The sequence below is a fragment of the Mercenaria mercenaria genome, chromosome 14 (assembly GCF_021730395.1).
Source record: "Mercenaria mercenaria strain notata chromosome 14, MADL_Memer_1, whole genome shotgun sequence".
Lineage (NCBI taxonomy): Eukaryota > Metazoa > Mollusca > Bivalvia > Venerida > Veneridae > Mercenaria > Mercenaria mercenaria.
In genome coordinates this window covers 47,699,461-47,705,600 of record NC_069374.1, presented here as the reverse complement: position 1 = coordinate 47,705,600, position 6,140 = coordinate 47,699,461, and positions in this window count along the sequence as shown.

Here is a 6,140-nt window from a genome sequence, read left to right as displayed (position 1 = left end):
GCTAGAAAGTGAAATCTAACGCCGTAATATTAGAAGATAAGTCTAAATCCTCCTAGTTTGAAAATCAACACTATCCATAACAATTCCAAAATATTTCACAACAGATCAAAATTGAATTTAGTTTATCCAAAGAATGAATAAATCCTCTCCTCAAACATAACTTTTTAAATACGCAATTTTAATTTAAATCTTCAAATGTCCAAACTTGTAATATTTTGTTTTTCAGAAATACAGGAAACTCTTAGTTCTAATGTTTCCTAAAACATTTCCTTATTAGAACCAATAATATATTTGTCACACCCTATTATCGTTACTGTGGTGGAACATTCTGAGAATATATAGAATATACCATTTGCCAAAGCTAGGTCAGTAAACATTTTGAGAATACATAGAATATACCATTTGCCAAAGCTAGGTCAGTAAACATTTTGAGAATACATAGAATATACCATCTGCAAAAGCTAGGTCAGCAAACAATCAGCTATCGACAATATAGCCCGAAAGAAAATACATACATAACAATATGTTTAACAAGTAACCGATCTGATTCGTGCGCAACGGCACCTACTAATATGCCAGATTCAAGGCCAACACGTTGAATAGTTAATCCCTGCACAGGAAACTAGATATAAGGCTTGTTTTACATTTGAGATCCTTTTATTATTATTATGACCGTTTTCCTACCTACCTGATGGCGACGTAGAAGAATTTTATCAGTTACTGGAGTCAACCATCAAGACGGTTCCGAAGAAAGATATACTTATGATCCAAGGGGATTGAAATGCAAAAGTAGGCCCAGATGCATCTGAGAATTAGAAGGGGACAGTGGGACGTTTTGGCATCGGAACAACAAACGATAGAGGGCTCAGACTGCTAGAATTTGCCAAGAGTCATAACCTTACTTTTGCCAACACACTGCATCCACACAAACTATCCAGAACTGCTACTTGGCATTCGCCGGACAGAAACTCACAATCAGATAGACTTCAGTCTGGTACCACAGCGCTTCAAATCCAGCGTTAACAAAGCAAAGACAAGAACCTTCCCCGGCGCAGACATTCGCAGTGACCATGGCCTAGTCTTGGCCAACTTCAAGCTCAAACTGAAGATAGAGAGGAGCCCAAAGATTTTACGGATATCCTTTGACCTGGAAAAGCTGAAAGACCCAGAAGTTGTGAATGCTTTCCAAGCTCATGTAGGCGGGAAGTTTGCTGTCCTGAACGTACTCGAAACGGACATAGACACCCTGGCCAACTTCACAAAGGAAGTTCTGCTGTCAACAGTTCGGGATATTCTAGGCAAAAAAAAAGGGAGAACATTCGCCCTTGGGTCACAAATGAGGTCCTAGACTTGTGTGATGAAAGGAGAAAACTAAAGGGGCTGAAGCATACAAGCGAAGCTGCTAGGAAACAATATCAGATTGTTCATAGCAATGTGAGAAAACAAATGAAAGATGCGAAGCAAAAGTGGATAGATGACCAGTGTTCTGCTACCAACAAGGCCATGGAGAAAGGAAGCAGCAAAGAAGCTTACAACACTCTCAAGGTCATTACCAAGACAAACAGACCCCGGGCAGTAGTCATCGATGACAAGGATGGCAATCTGTTGACGGGCAGTGAGAAAGTCTTGGCAATATGGACAGAATACTGTGATGGCCTATACAACTTCCCAATCAACACAGACACCTCAGTACACAAGAAACAATGGAGAGCCCTTGAGTTCTAAAAGCTGAGGTAGAGGCAGCAGTTAGAAACCTGAAGTCAGGAAAAATCTCCAGGGGTGGACAATATCCCAGATGAACTTTTGAAGAATGGCGGTGAGAGCACACTTAAGGCCCTAACTGCTTTATGCCAAATGATCTGGGACCAAAAGAAGTGGCCAGAGGAATGGACACAATCCTTGTTATACCCCTGCCAAAGAAATGGAACCTCCGACAATGCCAAAATTGCAGGATAATTAGCCTGATCAGCCAACCTAGCAAAGTCATGCTAAGAGTCATCCTGAACTGCGACAAGTAGCAGAATAAATTTTTCAGAGGAACAGGCTGGCTTAAAAAAACAAAGAAAAATATCAAACAGGGAATGCCACACACCAAAAACGCAGCCTCCTCAAAACGAAACCCCCAGCACGCAGACGCGTGTACCACACACACACACACACACACACACACAAAGCTAACACATATGGACAAAACGAACAACACACACACACACGCACACGCACACACACACACACACACACACACACACACAAATCCAACACATTAGGACAAAACGAACAAACAAAGGAACACAGTGGGGCACCGCCTTGGAAAGTTCAGTGGCCAAAACACCACTGGGGAGCTTAAACCGGTTTATGGTGCGCACCCAACCTCACTCTTACCCCCACCATGTTCCAAAGACACGGGACAGTGTAAATAAAAGTAATCCCCTCCAGGTGAATCTCTTACACACGTAATGGAAACAAAAAGGCATGGCATGTAAAACAAAGCAGGGAGAAGTACAGTGGAACAGATCTTCAACTGCAGAGTGATTATTGAGAAGCACATGCAACACCAACGTGACCTATTCCACAACTTCATCGACTTCAAGAAAGCCTTCGACAGGGTCTGTCACGAAGGTCTGTGGAGCGTACCCAGAGGTTTCAATGTGGATGAAGGACTTGTCCAACTCATCCAGGCCCTCTACGAACACTCCAGCAGCGCCAATCTAAGATTTGCCGACGATATAGATCTCATGGGAGGCTGTACCGGGGAACTGCAAGAGCTGACTGACAAATTGGTCTCCAGCGCCAGTGCATTCGGAATGGAAGTCAGCACAGAGAAGTCGAAGGTCATGGTGAACAGCATGAATAACACCCCTGCTAACATCACAACGAATGGAGAGCCATTAGAAGAAGTGAGCAGTTTCAAGTACCTAGGTTTAACCCTGTCCAGCGATGGCACATGTGCAGCAGAAATCCACATCCGTCTAGCGGCCATGGCCAGCCTTGAGAGGATATGGAAGAGCAAGATCAGCTTCCAGACAAAGAACAGGCTCTACAAAGCACTTGTCTTGTCCACCCTCTTATATAGTTGTGAGACTTGGACACTAATGGCAGAACCAGAAAGAAGAATCCAGGCATTCGAGACAAAGTGCATGAGGAAGCTGCTGCGCATCTCTTACTCGGAACGGAACGGAAAACAAATAAGTTCGTAAGAGATCAAGTCAAGAACCTTGTTGGTCATCAAGAACCCCTGCTCAGCACCGTTAAGAGGATAAAGCTCCAGTGGTTTGGCCACATCACAAAACATGATGGCCTCAGCAAAACAATCCTCCAAGGAACGGTGGAAGAAGGACGCAGACGCGGAAGACAACGGAAAAGCTGGCCAGACAACATCAAGGAGTGGACATCACTGAAGATGCCTGATCTCCTTACACATGCCAGACAGACAGACCAGCCTGGAGAAGAATGGCAGCAACTTCGGCGACAGACTCCCCCCTACGATGAAGACTTCGTCAAGGGACGAGTAAGAGTAAGAGTAAAAACTATTAAAGAACAATTAACTTTATATACAAATAGGACTACCCAAATTAAAGTAACGACCACTTATACATAAAGATGTATCTATGAATATAAATTATTGTCCAATTTATTTGACCTGTTAAAAAATGGACCCGGCTTTCATTATATTCTGTTCGAGCCTATATAAGATTAACATGAAAGCCGGGAACATGTTTTGACAGGTCATTAAATAGTACAATACTATCAACATAACATGATGATATTTCTGCTTATAAGACAGATGAGGCTTTCCATAGTCTAAGTTCTACGGTTTTACAACGTTTGTTTTCGATAATGTTACTTTTGAAGAGTATTGTCAGTGCTGAATAAAACTTTTGAGATAAATGAATGACAAATTTATATCATTTTTGCTTTTAAAATCATGGATAAAACAAAAGATTATCAAATTTTCACTGTTTTTATTTGTCTGTGTACATTGAATTTGATTTTGTTTTTCAAAATAAATGCAAATTTGTAGTCTAAATATTCCTAAGTTACTAATATATAGATAGCAGTTAGAGGAAAGGATTAACATTTTTAATCAATTCAAATGTGTAATTTGTGTGCAGATCGGAGAAGACAATAAGATTACAGGACAAAACTATTGGAATCATGCCGCGACGGATATATTCGGCTAAATTTGACATAGCTACTGAAAATATCATACTGAAATCTTAGAGAATGTTGGTACTAAGCCAAAAAAGACCTCGTTTTTATTTTCATTTTTTATGTTGTTAGGCTCAAATGATATTGCCACTATCTTTCAGAAAAAAGTTTTTCTTATAGGTATACAGAGACAAAAAAGGAAATAAAGTGATTGAAAGTGCTTTAAGTCGGTTGTAAGATTTTATCTGTAAAGTCTTCTTTCCATACATTTTTGGGGCATAGAATTTATCATGAATACTTAGGTAAAACACCACCATTATAATGTGGGTCTCATTTCTAGCTGATTTTACAATTTTGTGTGTCTGTCTGAAAACATTTTTTATATAGCAAACATGACCCCCACTTTTATTTTGATATAAATTTTGATATTTATTCAACAGTGATAGTATTCTTCTAGACAATATAAGTTACATGCTGTAGCCATTTGAAATTTGTACAGGCAGCTGATTAAGGTTGTTCACGCCACTACCATAGGTGAATTCACGCCCGGTTTCTATGGAGTCTATCTGGTGAATGCACACCCGCATAATGGATATATCTATATAAAGAATTTACGACTCTATATAAAGAACAATCGACTACAAATAATGGCATAATCACATTATATAATCAATTAACCTCGTAATAGAATATGATAACGACCAAATGAACTTCATAAGGTTATGTTAGTACTTTTTATAAAAAAAAGTATCCACTATGTATTAAGAAATAACTACTTTATATAACTGCATTAAATTTTGAACTTCATATCATAAAAAACTCACTTTATATAAGGACATAACAACTTTATATTTAAAAGACGCACTTTAGACCTTTTTACAGAGAGCTATTTCATTAGCAACGGGAGACAATTTTCGCGCATGCGCACTCTACGTATGACAAAAAGAAATGACAGCACAATATAAATTACGTTAAAGTTATATTGCATTTAAATATATTGGATTAATAATTTGTTTGTTTTATAGTAAATATCCACGGATAGATCTTTGCAAACCTACAGCTGATATACTTTAACTAATGAAGTCTAAAATAACATGTTCAATTAAAAAGGTTCAGCCTTCGATTTTGTATCCAATTATACCCAAATGGAGATCAATTCATTCCGTATTCAAATAATAATAATCATCTTAAAATTGTTATGTTTTATTGCTATCGATTCTTTGGATTGGAAAGTTTTTATTTGGCAATATCAAAGTGGTTCGGATGGTGAATGCAGCGGTCAGATTTAATAGACAGGGAGCGGGTAGTGGGGAGGGGTGGTCTACTTACATTCTTTATCTGTTGTTAAACGATGTTCCTATTCTTTGCGGAATTCAAGTTTATCATGGTAATATTTATTCACGGGTAATAAGTGCGCATTATATATTTTCGATATGAAAATGATCCAGCATGTAAACATGAGCGATGACAAATAGAAATTTACATTAGGTTCTTTCCTTCAGTATGAAGTTATAGTCCTTGATTTGATTCATATCTTACGAATTCAGATTTGTTTATAACGAAACTTTCATCGTTTTAAAAAGAAATGTCCATTTAAGTTCCAAAGTATATTGTAATAGATTTTAAGTACTAGATATCACGTGAAATGTTTATGTTGGATTTCCAAAAGAGCTTCGGAACGTGATACAATGTATATTAATCCGAGTGCGTTCTGATTATGGCATTGATGACCGAAGGCATTAAAGGCCTAGATTTTGGCAGTGGGCCAAGGGATTTCTGTCTTCACCAGCACAGCTAATAACCATCACAGTATGGTTCCAATAAACAAGGGTCATTGTTTATTGGAGAGTCAGTCTACCTTTCAAGTGTATCAGTTAGTGAGAAGGGGAAACAAAGTAATTTATGTTAAATTAGTGAATAATTGATAACATTTAAACTTATACTAGGTTCTTTTTGCATTTCTTTGTAAAGAAAAATGTTGTTGATCAAAC